Source organism: Arvicola amphibius, chromosome X (genome assembly GCF_903992535.2).
Source record: "Arvicola amphibius chromosome X, mArvAmp1.2, whole genome shotgun sequence".
In the NCBI taxonomy this organism is placed as follows: domain Eukaryota; kingdom Metazoa; phylum Chordata; class Mammalia; order Rodentia; family Cricetidae; genus Arvicola; species Arvicola amphibius.
The window spans coordinates 94495471-94509841 of record NC_052065.1 but is presented as its reverse complement, the minus strand read 5'-3'; the positions used below and the strand labels follow the sequence as shown (position 1 = coordinate 94509841).

At 40.3% G+C, this 14371-nt stretch overlaps 1 pseudogene; it reads left to right on the top strand.

Annotated features, from left to right (window-relative positions):
- The first annotated feature begins 270 nt into the window (after nucleotides 1-270).
- On the top strand, nucleotides 271-10142 carry LOC119804396 (annotated as a pseudogene).
- The last annotated feature ends 4229 nt before the right edge of the window (nucleotides 10143-14371 follow it).

Here is a 14371-nt window from a genome sequence, read left to right as displayed (position 1 = left end):
CTAGATCCATTTAGTAAAAGGGTGAGTGTGAGCTACCAATGCAATCGTAGTAAGAAACTCTAATCTCCAGTCTGAGCAGTGTAAAAACATTTCTCCCTAAGAGGAAATCCACTTTTGAGAAATGGTTGACAAAGAATGCATCAGTTAAGCCTACTACAATAAGGCCTCAAAAAGACCAGAAGCTAAGCTAAAGGAATTCCCATATCACAAAGATCAAACAAGTTGAATGTTAAATAAAATGACTGAAATAGGCAGTGGCTATAATGGGTGATGGACTGGTCAGGGGAGCAGCTCAGTGGTCGCAGGCCACCAGCTCTGAGCAGACCATGAAGACAAGGACCTTTTTGCTACAGGGTTTCATCCAGGATCGAGTTGAGAGGATGGCTGGGGAGACACTTGAGCTGCTCTTGGAGCAAACACCCCAGGATGCATCCACCAAGAAGCTGAGTGACAGTCTCAGTTGAATCGGAGATGAGAGGGATAGCAACATGGAGCTGCAGAGGATGATTGCTTCCATGGATACAGACCCCAGACCTCCTCCCACCTCCACCCACCCCACCCCCCACCACACACACACAGGTCTTCTGTGTGGCAACTGACATGTTTGCTGGTGGCAACTTCAGGTTGCTGCCCTTTTCTACTTAGCTAGCAAGCTGATGCTCAAAGTCCTGTGTAAAGGGTCCAAGCTACTCAGAACCACCATGGGCTGACAATGGACTGAACTACAGCGGCTGTTTGTCTGGCTCCAAGATCAGAATGGCTGGAATGTCCTCCTCTTGTACTTCAGTCCCCCATATGGCTGACGGTGGCAATCTTTGCATCTGGAATTCTCAATGCCTCACTCACCACCTGGAAGAAGAAAGGTTGGGGTCGCCCACTGCCTTGCACTGTGTCTTTTCTTCTTCATTGTGGTAGTTTTTTCCTGGGATGAATGGGGAGAGGGGATAGACATTTTTCTTATTTTTGTAATTATTGGGAGGGGTGGGAATTGTGGCCTGGGGAGGGAACAATAAGCCTCAGGTCCACTTTGAAATAAATAACTTTGAAATAAATAACATTTAAAATATCCATTGTAGAAATAGCCTCAGCCAATAAAGACAATAAGAAATGAACTAATTTAACTTCCTTTCAAGGACTTGTGGAAGGAAATTAATTCACTGTTTAAAAAAATTGAAAACATTGCAAATGAATTTAGCATTCATGCTAGCCTTCCATGCTAAAACACTTCGCTATTACCAATTACTTAGAGGAATTTATAGTAGAAGTTCAGCTAATGAGTAAATATAAATTACAGAATTGGAACATCAAGTATGATAAGTTACAGAGACAGATTTTTGTTTACATAGATGTATAGCAATCTAGAAACTTCAAAACAAAAATTATCTTTTGGCTGCTTTCACATAGAACTTTCACTTCTGGATAACATGAGGGTCTGGAGTCTTGACAGCGACCCTTTTATACTGGAACTCTTCCCCTTTCTACCAGACGGCTAGAAATCTCTGTAGGATGAGCTTGGTTCAAAGTGCCCCCCTCCATTTCTAGTCACTGGTGTTCATGCTGCAGTTCATAATTCTGTCACAAGATGGCGCCAATAAACCCATTATCAGGAAAAAAATACTACCGCCCTGTTTTAACTCTACATGACTTTGGAAGAAGGAGGACTATTTGTTTGCCAGGGCGGAAAAGAACCAGGGAGAAGTGGGCAAGAGAAGAGGGGAAGAGTAGTAAACAGTTTAATATAAGCAAGGTACAACGGTATATAAGTATATCAACTAAATTCATTATTTTGTGTTTAAAAGAATAATTGGAAAAAATAAAGCAATATGTTGTATGTGCTTGTGTGTCATACAAGGAGAAAAATACTTCAATCATGACCTAAATTATAACTTTACATAGAGAATAATTCTAGCACTGTTCAAAAAAATACCTTTAATGTGTGTAAACTCATTTCAGCAATCCATGGGATGAAATATCAGGTAGCTCCATCTTCCCTTGGCAGTAGCACGTGGGAAGAAGGTATTCTTCAGTACAGTGCAGGTAGGAGGTGATGGAGAAAGGATGGGGGTGTCAAACATGAGGTCTTGGTAGCTGTGCCCATAATGTCCCAGAGAGGGGTTGAGTGAGAGGGGAGAGAAGGCAGCCTGAGAAATCCTGTTTTCTTTTCCTCTGGTCATAGAAAGATGCCATCTTTGACTTTGCCTCGGTAGCCATGGCAACCAGAGCAGAACAATACATTGCTAGCCAGCCTTTTGGTGATGGTAATGCAGTTATTGGCATTCCCTAGGAAGGGTCTGGAGACCCTGGGCTGGGATTCTAGGTATAATCCCTCTCCTAGTTGCAAGTTATCTTACAAGATACTAGAGTATTTAAGATTAAAAAAAAAAGGCTGATTTAAAGCAGTTTTATGATGCAACTTCCATGAGGTCACCATTCCCAACTGGGTGGGATTTTGCGTTGAAAGTAACCCCTAATCTGTGCTTTGTAAGAAAGTCTAGTGCACTCATTGGTCTCATTAAGCTTTACTTTGGTGAAATTGTTCCTCAAATCCTCATACCTAGGCTCCCGGGTAGTCCTTGCTACAGCAGGCAAGGCTCTGGCTCCGACAGCAAAGTGCATTATCAATTATTTCTAAGAAAATGTCAAGTGGACACTAAGGTCAACTTGGAGGGGTTTCTACTAGGCAAATCTGAAACAATTTGTGGATCAAAACATATAATGATAAAAATGGGATTATTCTTTAAAAATGGGAGTTTGAGTCATATTAATAAATTCATTGATAAGTTTATTTTAAATCAGAGAAAAGTGAAAACACTACATTGATTATTCTAGAAGGGTTAGCAGTGTAGGAAATGTGAGTTTGACAGCTGTCTTAATAATAAGTGATTCAGGTAAGAATCCTAAATGGCGGCTCTAGTCTATCTGCGCCATAACTCGCAGCACAGCAGTCCTTGTGTTACCATGGTAACCATGCTAGCCAGAAGAGATGGGAAAAACAACCACTCACCACCCTAATCTTGTTTTTAATATGAGTTAGGAACCCTTGCAAACTGGCATGATGCACAATAATTAACCTCATGTATTCCTATATCCCCCTTACTCAGAAAACACAGCTGGAAGCTTCAGTAATACATATATTAACGTATACATAAAACCCCAGATGTTATTCCCCCCTCCCTTGCCGTTTTCTCTCCTCCCTCCCTTCTTCTCTTTCTCTCTTCCTCTCCCCCTCTACAAGGTCCCAGAAATTCATAAAGGCAAATTGCTGAAGGGTAAAAAAGAAACACCATACAATCAATACATTCAGTTCTGAAAGTATTTATTTTTAAAACTATTTAAAAATTCTTTGAGAAACTATTGTTTTTCAGAGCTATACAGATGGCTCTGCAATTAACCGCAAATAACGCTCTTGCAGGGGACCTAAGTTTGATTTCCAGCATCCAAATCAGGTGGCTAACAAACTGCCTCTGACTCCAGCTCCAGGCCGAGGGGTGGCGGGGGATGGATGCTTCTGGCCTCTGTGTACACCTGCACCCATACGTACACACATAATTAAGCATTAATTGTTTAAAAACAACTCTTTTTTTCCAGAGACAATCTATTGGATTGACTGTGACATTTTCTTCTTTAATTATCATATATTGCCAAGAATCTAAAAGGCCAAAACAAAGCACAAGCAACAGCCTTTATTAATTACCTTTTCATTGGCAAGTACCCTGAGATTTTAACCGTAGATGGTCTTCATTATTGCTGTCAAGCATTTGGCTGTTGAAATTAAATTAAAGGAAAATAGATCACAATTATAACTAAAAACTTACTAGGATACGGATGTAGCCGAGAGATAAAGCACCCTGGATTTGATCCACAGGGCCGGAAAAAAAATACTGTTATTTACAATAGCACCAAAAAGAAGAAAATGGTTAGCAGTAGCCTGCCCACTGACATCTACATATCACTAAACATTACAAAATAGAAAATAAATGTTTAGTAGAAGACAACATATCTGTGAGTTGCAAGGAAGCATTGTTAGGTTATCATTTCTCCTCCAGCTGTTATATAACTGCCATGAAAATACTAGCAGACATTTTCTTGAAAAATAAATCAACAATCTAATTCCCAAATTTGTATGCAAATGCAAATGCCTATACTATACGATAAATTTAAAAAAGATCAAGTCAGAGGAACAACACTGTCTGATTTCAGGAATCTTTATAAACATAACACACTCCAAAATTAATTCTGGCTTCAAAGTGAAAAAGTAGATCAGAGGCAAAGAATAAGGAAATGAAAAACAAGCAGACAATACATATTCAACTATTAATTTTTGGAAAATTAATGGAGAACAGGCAGGATAGTCTTTTCAGGAAATGATGTTGTAACAGATGGATATTAATATCCCCAAATGCAAACTGAGACTTATATATTATTCCATATACAGAAGTCAACACAATAGAGATAATAGATTTTAACATAACACTCAAAAATGGGACTGAAGAGATTTACTCATTGGGTAATAGCCATCCCAGCATCCACATAAAATAAAGCCGCTTTGCTGAACATAGAGCCGCAATCCCAGTGCTATGGACAAAGGCAGAAGGACCACGTGTGCTCGTTGGCCGTTAGTAGCTTAGTTACAGGCTTAGTGAGAGAACACGCTTCAGAAAGTCTACGGCAAAGGGTTTAGAGAGCAAGGTACCTGATGTCTTCTGACCTCTCTTACAGGCCTCGGTGTGTACAGTCACACACATACACACAAGCACATATACTACATACATAGATACCCCCCTCACACACACATGCACTCATGCAAACCAAAACAAAAATTTAAAACTGAAAATCCATTTTAAGACTGTTTAACCCTCAAAGCTATACAAAATCCAGCAGAAAATACAGGAGCAAATCCTCTTCCTCTTGGACTGGGTAAAAATTTCACAAATAAGACATCAAAACAACAATTTACGTGTAAGCAAAGTAAGAATTTCCCTGACGCTGAGCACTTTGACTCTTCCAAATAATAGACAGCCGAACAAGTGAGAAGGCATATTTGCAGCTAGGATAAGATGTTTGAACATCATATCGATGCCAGAGGATTTGTATTTAGAGTATAGAATGTTGGACCAAACAATAAAAAATGTACTTTTCCCTAAGTAAATTAGAGGAAATATTTAAATACAGACTCTGTAAAAGATACAGTTCTGTGAAATGAAATAAGCACTTGAAATGAAATAGCGCGCCACTGATCACTGAAGAACTGCTCAAAAAGACAAGCTGCAACGATGCTACTACATTCTAGGAGTACAGCCACAATTTAAAAGGCTGAATGTAAATGAGCATTGGCCAGTTTGCTAAGGATGAAATTCTCCACTGTTGATGGGACTACAATTGTACAATGTTTTGGAATCAGTTTGACACTTAGTTGCAATGTCAATCCTACATGTACCCCATGATGATCCAGCTCTTGAACTCGTGAAATATACACCCCAGGGGAAATAAAGTATATGTCAGTGGCAGGAGTACAGATATTGGAACAAGCTCTGGGAATAATGCCATATGAAAGAATCCAGTTAGCAGAGAACGCCTAGAAGCCCCTCCTCACCTGAGCTTCTTGTAAGTAACAAACAGGCATGCAAATAGTTTATCATATACAAATGTGGGAGAACTGAGCACTATATAAGTAAACACACTCACACGCCTTGTGGCCCAGCGGCTTTCAAACGCATGCTTTTTCCTCAGCTCTAGACCATTACCACTCCCAGGACTGCTTTCCCTTTCTTAAAATACTGCCTCGGAGGCTGGAGAACTGGCTCAGCTCAGTGGTTTAACAGCACTTGCTTATCATGTAAAGACCAGGGTTCGATTCCCTGCACTCAGACCAGATCGGTCACAACTGCCTGAAACTCCAGTTCCAGGCTATCAGATGTTATCTTCTGTCTTCCAAGGGCACACACACCACACACACACACACACACACACACACACGCATAAAATAAAAATATACTATTTTTGTTTCAATTTCTAACTATGTGTCTCTGGTCCAATTTCTTTCCATAGGACACAAGAACCTGAACAATGGAATATAAGAACCTGTATACTTCAACAGGTATCCAGTGGGTTTCCTGGGACTCAGATTGGCATCTATAATATTTCCATGAAAATACTTATTCATTAATGTTCATAAAAACATTACTTACAAAATCCTAAAACTGGAGACAAGTTAGATGTGTAGTAACAAGTCAGTAGCACCATTTGTGATCTAGCTATGCACTAGACCACCATTCAGTACCCATGTATTAGAATGCTAGTTTAAGAGAATGACATGGTTCAGTGGGCAAGAGCACTTTCTGCCAAGCCTGAAGCCCTGAGTTCAAACCCGGAGAGTCACAAAATGGAAGTAGAGAGTTGAGTTCCACAACTTGTCCACTGACTTGTGCAGCATGGCACAAGTGGGTACTCGCACTCACACATGCACACATGTGCATACACACGTGCGCACACATACACACAATTAAAAATTTGTCTGAGAACATGGCAGTGGGAAAGGTGGATGACAAGGTGCCATGAAACTGAAAATGTTGAGTCCTGGAAAACCATAATAATAATTAGGCCGATCTGGTTATTTTATGGGACATAGCTGGGTATGCTTTAACAAACTAAAAGCTAATTATTATTTTCAAAAATACTGTGTTCCAGTTAAACCCATCAAAGATAGTCTCGTAGACACCAAAATGTATTGGTGTTGCATTAAGGAAATAAAGCTCGGCACTTCCCCTGGGGTTAATTTGACCAAGTGAGAGTTCAGTTTGAGTTCTCCACTTCTCTCCCCATGTCGTCTCTCTCTAGCTTACTGTCTCTGGCATGTTTGTAATCTGTCTGCTGTGTGTCTAGTTATGCTTGCCTGATGTCTGACTATCCTTACAAAGGGCTTCACTCTACAATTATTGAATAGCAGAGAAAGCACCACACAGGGAAGTATTGATAGACACTTTACAGAAATCTTTAACAGAGTTTTACAAGAACTTAAGTCACTGACTGCAACTCGCCCAGTTAGGAAATAAATGCTGTTAAGCAACATCTATGTGTTACATTTAATATTTATACCAGATATTTATTTCATAAGGTCACTTTTGCCCTGTTTCCTATTTCCAGTAAATGATTACCATAACATGCAGACATGCATTTGCTCACTGGGTCAGAGGCAAGGGATAATATATATCTTAAAATTAAAGTTATACATTAGCTTATGTCTCAAAAGCTTATCACATGGGAATTCAAGTAAGGTTTGTTGTTCCACTGTTCACTTACAGGCGGGCTAAGAAAACAGACAGTGTACACAGTAGGACAGCAGGCTGTGCTAGGTGACCTCAAGGTATATCATTAACTTTGCTATGAGGTCTAGTCCAAGTCTCTTACAATAGGAGGTATTTTTATAAAAGTGTATCATCACAATTGTAAATTTTTGGCATATATCCATTGTATATAATGTTGGGTTTCATAAGGATAATTCCTTCAATTTCATAATACACTTTGTATCCCCCCTCCGCCTCCATAAATACCCTCCCTACTCTCCATACCTCCATTCACTGGAGTCTGTCTCTAGCCTCTTTTCTAATTTCATATAATTTCATATTACATACACACAGAGAGAGAGAGACAAAGACACACACACAGAGACAGAGACAGAGAGAGAGTTTTATGTATCTATATAAAATCTAGGATCCACAAATGAGAGAAAAAGTGACACTTTTCATTCTGAATTTGGCCTATTTGCTTAATATAATGATTTCCAGTCAGATCTATTTTACAGCAAATATGATTCGATTGTTTTTATGATTGAATGCAACTACATCTGCATATGTACCATACTTTACCTATAAATCTGTTGATGTATATCTAGAATCATTCCGTATCTTGGATATTGTGAATGGTGTTGGAATAAGCATGGGTGTATCTCTGTGTATCAAGTATCTCTGTGGCATCAGTGATTTAAGGTTCTTTGGGTATAGAACATGAAGTGGTATAACCATATCACAGAGTAGCTCTATTTTCTTTGTGTAATCTCTATTCCTATTTTCTTGGTGGTTGGACTTATTTATATTCATAGCAGCCTTGGGTAATTGTTGCTGTTCCTCACGTCCTCGCCACTATTATTTTGTAATTTGTTTTCTTGATGATAACCCTTCAGACTGGGATGAGACAGAGTCTTAAGGTAGTTTCAGTAGGCATTTCCTAATGGCTAAGGGTGGTAAGCATTTTCCCCATATTTATTGGTCTTTTGTCATTAACTTTTTAAGAACTGTTTATTAGCCCATTTATTAGTTGGACTGTTTTGATCTTTGTTATTTAGGAAGATTTTGTAGTTCTTTATGCATTCTAGGTACCAATTCTCTGTCATATGTATACTGGTAAAGATCTTCTCCCATTCTGTAGGCTGTCTTTTCGTTTGACTAACTTTCATTTGTTGTTCAGAAACCTTTAATTTCTTGCAATTCCTTGTCGATTCTTGGTCCTAGGGAATGCTTGATTCTTTCTTATTTAAGACAAGCATTTATGTTAGCATGTTATTTCCCTACAACCATATCGTGGGTACTGTTAATTACCAGCCTCTCCTTATCAGCCCCACTATAACGATTACTACTCTCCATTCAGGATGTGGAGGTCATGGCAAATGCCATAACCAGCAGAGAATTCCATAAACAACAAAAGACCAATTTGACATTTTTACATATATAGTCATGACATAGTTAACACAATATAATCATGACTTTTGAGTAAGTTTATATAGTGTGCTGTATATAATGTGTTTTTAGTGACCATTGAAGAATGTAAACAAAAGCTTCAAGTTGCAACGAAGGCTTTCCCATCAATGTTGTGTGTATTTCAGCACCCATCTGGGACACACACGGGAATCGGGGAGGGGGGGGCTGCGATTGTTACTAATCAGTCCTTTCATTGTTTTCAGGCTTGACTCTTAGCTTTATTAGTGTAATCCCTCTTGTGCAGGCCAGGGTAGTAGGACTCAGCCTTGTCAGTGATACGGCTCTTCTCCTAGTCTAGGAAATGGTGATTTCTGAGACCTGAACAGGAGCTGGCTTCCCAAATTCCTGTAGCGGCCTATGCATCTGGATCTCTCAGCCCTTCACAGAACTCTGCATCACAGCTCGCCAACCTGAGATGTCTGAAAGTATTGACCTAAAGGCTCGGCATTTCTATTCAATTACTCCAATAATCAGGGCCTGCAGTGGCTGTTAAGGCCCTTATCTTCTTCAGCTCCCTGTCCTCGCTACCTCTGTCAGCCCCTTTCTGCCTTCTTCGGCTGCTCTTTTGATATGTTCAGCTGCCTTTTTTTTTGGTTGTCAACCTCACAGCTGTGTTTCCATTTCGGCAGCCTGGCTTGCCTGGCGCTCAGCTGTTGCTGAAGCTGACGCTGTCATTCTACCGCTTCTACTGCCACTGCCCTTCTTCAGTCTCTAACATTCTTAACATTCTTCCTTTCTTCTTAAGAGAATAAAGCACAGTTTATTCTGGAGCCATTTTGAGTGACCATGGCCCGGGGAACATAGTCTTGCTCCTCCAAATTCCGTGTTCCAACACGCATTCAAGCAGTTTTACTCATTTGGGCTACCAATGTAGCCCGTGTTAGCAAAGGTACAGGAAAGACTACTTGAGAGGAATATTACATATCGTGTTTCAACATACAGAGAGGCATCCCAAGACAGATGTATCTCCTACCCTGCTCACCAAACCTGAACGTGGCTTTCGAACCTGCTACTGAAGTGATCCAGAGAAAGGTGCTAGAAAAAGGTATTCAAGTCAATCAAAGCACGCCCTAAACATACATGAAGATATGTGCTTGCACTAGTCGTACTACAGCTTGAATACAAATGGGATTTTGTGTTAGTACCAGCCACAGCCTTGTCTCCCCATCACCAGTCACCCTAGTCCCTCTGCTAGGGAACCAGGGATAGAAAAGATTGCAAGGTCACCGAGACCTTATCAAGGCTTATGATAACAAAAGGTTTGGTACTAAGAATTTCAAACAGCCCTGGCTATGTCTGTGCCTTCAGGAACTCAGGAAATTTGATGTGTCATTGTGTAGTTCTCTCAAGTCATCTGTGCAGCATTCAAAATGCCAGTTGCTGGAATAAGGGCACAGTAACCAACTGTTTGACTGATTGTCCTTTGTTCAAGGCAATCAGAACAGCATGGGAGAATCTAATAGCTGTCATTTAGGAAAGCAAATTGCTCCATCTCCAATATCTTAGCTTATATACGGGAAAATGAACATCAGAAGGAGCATATACAATAAGAAAATAACTTATCATTAACACGAATAGTGAATTTAATAGGTTTTAACAATAGTTAACACCTGTCCAGTGCCCTAGGGAAAATCACTCTTTTCATCAGATCGTTCTTAACCATTAAGGAGCTATCACAGTTGCCGTGGTAACAGGTTTCTATAGCAACCATGATGTGGAGGTGCGTACATTAACCACATTAGAGCTTCCTCATATGAGGCACCAAAATGCATCAGTTAAATGTATTAGTGACAAACTCAGAGTCACCAACAAAGAAATCAAAGACTTCCCCTTGGAATAGTTTAATCAAAAGCCAGCCTAATTTGGACTGTCTAATTCTTTTCTTATGTCCTCTATTATTCTGGACCTTATGGGTTTTGACTATCTGTAATGTTTGTTGTATGAGTCTGGATCTGTGCCTGCATAAATTCTGCTTTGTCTTGTGTGCATCTGTATCTGTGTCTAACAAAGGGTTTTGGCTCTGTTTTATTGAGCAGCATGGAAAAAGCATCACGTGGGAAAGAATGAGGGATACTTTACAGAAACCATTAACAGAGTTTTATAAGAAATTAAGTCATTGACTCTAACTGACCACAACTAACCCAGATAAGAAACAAACAAATGCTATTAAGCAATATCTGTATGCTGCTTTTAGTGTTTATGTCAGATTTTTACTTTGTAAGGTGATTTCTGATAAGTTTGTTATTTTCAGGAAATGGTTAGCATAACAAACATACAGATATACATATATGCTCTCTGGGTCAGGGACATGGAAGAGAACATATCTTAAAACACTGCATTACCTTAGCTTGTAAAAGTTGATCACATGGGAGATCCATGACAAGTAAAATTGGCTGCTACATTGTTTTCTTAAAAGCAGACAGATGGACTGAATACACAGAGAGTTATCATTCTTGAGTCTTGATGACTTCAACGTGTATTATTACGAACTTAGGCTGTGGAGTCCAGCAAAAAAATCCAATTTATTAGAATATAATGAAGGGGAAGCCTAGCCCAAAACCTTGTTTTGTAAGGCGTGTCCCCCTTGGTCTAAAGGCGTGTCCCCCTTGGTCTAAAGGCGTGTCCCCCTTGGTCTAAAGGCGTGTCCCTCTTAGGTGTGTCCCTCTTAGGCGTGTCCCCCTTAGGCTAATATTGACTTATAAAATCTTGCGGGCCTGCGGCCTGCCTGCTCTTTGTTTTTCCTGCCCTCCTCGCTGGAACCTTGGATTTGTAAGTTCCCTTTCCTTTCCTTTATTAAAACTGACTTATATATATTAAAGCTTGTCTGGTGAATCATAACTGCCGATCAACCACGCACCTTCATTTGGCGTCCAACTCGGGCATTTGGGAGCCTTCAGCTCCAGTTCCCACACTGCGTGGCAGGGATTCGGCCTTGGGCTCTTGATTGCTTCAGAGCAGTTTCCCAGACTAGCCTGTCCCAGCCCCGCTTGTACGGAGCAAAGGACGTGTGTGTGTGTGTGTGTGTGTGTGTGTGTGTGTGCGCGCGCGCGCGCGGGTGACTCAGTCCGAGCTCGCTAACCCCTCAGGCAGCACCAGTCCCGGCTGAGTTCGGCCTGGGCCCTGACCTGCAGGAGACTAGCGGTTACTGCCGGAGTCCCAACATTCGAGCTCCGCCGGTACTGCAGACTCGGTTTGGCCGAGCGGTTATTGCCCTAGCGACCTACTGGCAGGGAACGGTCATTTCAGGTAAAATTTCTTTTGATTAAAAAAAAAAAATGTCTGACCATATCACCGTTGAAAGCTTCTGCAATCTATTTAATTATACTATGGTAGAAATATTACAGGATACATATGATATTCCCATAACTTGGATGTTTATAGGGCTTGCAATTTTTCTCGTATTTGGTTTCTCCCTTACATGGTTTGAAAATAGAAAAATGATAAAGTCCTTACAGAATGAAACCAGGATTCTTAGGACAGAGGTTGAATGCTTAAGAAAGGGCACAACTGTTTTGAGTGACAACTTTAAGTCGGTCGAGGTATTTACAAAAACAATTCAGACTGACACCAAGAAAGAGTTTGAAGGTCTCAAGGAAGGGAATAGGGCTTTGTCTGATATGACTCGGTCAAATGAGCAAAATTTAGAAAAACTACAGTCTGATATTAAGGAGAGACTCATTGCTGCGGAGGAGAGAACAGCTGATTTGGATCGTAAACTTCAGTCCCTGTCTGAAACATTATCAGAGAGAATTAAAACTGCTGAATGTGAAAATCGGACTTTGTCTAAAGGATATGACAGATTGGCTGACAGATTGTCAATACAAGAAGGCACAATTCATGCCATGAAAATTCTATCCAAGGATGAGATACTAACTCTACTGGACAAACTTCATGTTTTGGAATCTTCCATGAAGGCCTTGGAGCATAATTCTGGACAGGAGATCCAGGCCTTACAGAAGGCAATAGTAAGCAGATTAGAAAAGATTGAGGAAATTATAGACTATGATGAACAGGAGCAAATGGTACAAAGGCGAAATTTAACTCCGTCAATGAGTAAAACTCTCCGGGATAATTTCCATAAAGTTCTACCTGCCTTTCCAATAGTAACGTCAGAAAAGGTGACTGGTTCCAAAAACCCTAAAATCATCAAGGAATATACATGGGAACCCGTCCGTATGAATGATCTCAAAGAAATTAAACAAGCCATTATGAACTTTGGGCTACATTCGTCCTTTGTTAGAGAGATGCTCAAAACTTGGTCTATAAGCAATAAGGCAACGCCCCATGATTGGGTACAATTAGTATCAGCTGTTCTAGAGAGTGGGTCACAATTAAATTGGAAATGCATGTTCAGACAAGAGGCTAAACTTTTAGAACAGCAGGAAAGAGCAAAGGGAATTGAGATCTCCCTAGATCAAATTCTAGGTGAAGGACTTTTCTCCGATCCTCTGGAACAAGCGAATTATGATGAACACACCTTATCCATATGTACTACAGCAGCCTTAAAGGCTTGGGACAGGGTTCAAGACCCAGGACAGAGACTGGAATCATATATCAGAGTTAAACAGGGTCAGAGAGAACCCTTTAGTGATTTTTTACAAAGGCTAACTAAAGCTGTACAGATAGGGATATCTGACCCAGAAGCAAGACGTATAATAATTGAGTCTTTGGCTTATGAGAATGCCAATGTGGAGTGTAAAAGGATCCTGGGGCCTTTAAAGATGAGATCAGCGCCCTTGGACGAATGGGTCTTACATACAATGAATGTTGAATCATTTGACTATGGCACTGAAGCATGGGTAGAAGAAGCAATTTCTAATGCAAAAAGGAGACATCAAGTTACCAAATGTTTTAATTGTGGCAAGATAGGACATATTAAAAGGAATTGCAGACAACGGATTTTCAGAAATAATAATAATAATAATAATAACAATAATAATAACAATAATAATAATAATAATGCCTCTTCTAGAAATAACAGACGTAGGAAGACTCAGCCTTCAGGTATATGTAGGAGATGTGGAAAAGGCAGACACTGGACAAATGAGTGCAGGTCAACAAGAGATAGACAAGGCAACCTGTTGCCACTGGGAAACTCAATGGGGGGCCTCTCGCAGGCCCCCATGGCGAATGTGGTCCAGTCATTTCCGGTTACTGCCGAGAACATGCCTCGTCAAGAAAATTAGAAAGCCCCATGCCTGCTGTTAAAAGCAAAAATAGCCTGAAAGATGAGTTACGTGTATTTTGGCAGACTTTTATAAATGAACAAAGACCAAAGTTAAGAGTGTGTGTAAATGGCGTTTTTATTACTGGCCTACTGGACACAGGTGCGGATGTAAGTATCATTACTCCAGAATCTTGGCATCCGTATTGGCCTCTTCAGGATGTAAATGTTCAGTTCCTGGGAATTGGAACCCTATCTCAAGTAAGGCAGAGCACGAGATGGGTTGAATGCATAGGGCCAGAAGGACAAATAGGAAAATTAAGGCCATATGTAGCCAATATTGCAGTGAATTTATGGGGCCGTGACCTGTTGCAGCAATGGAATACCCAAATTAACATTCCTGCTGCTTCTAGAGCCTATATCACTGAGGGAAATATTAAAAGATATTACAGAA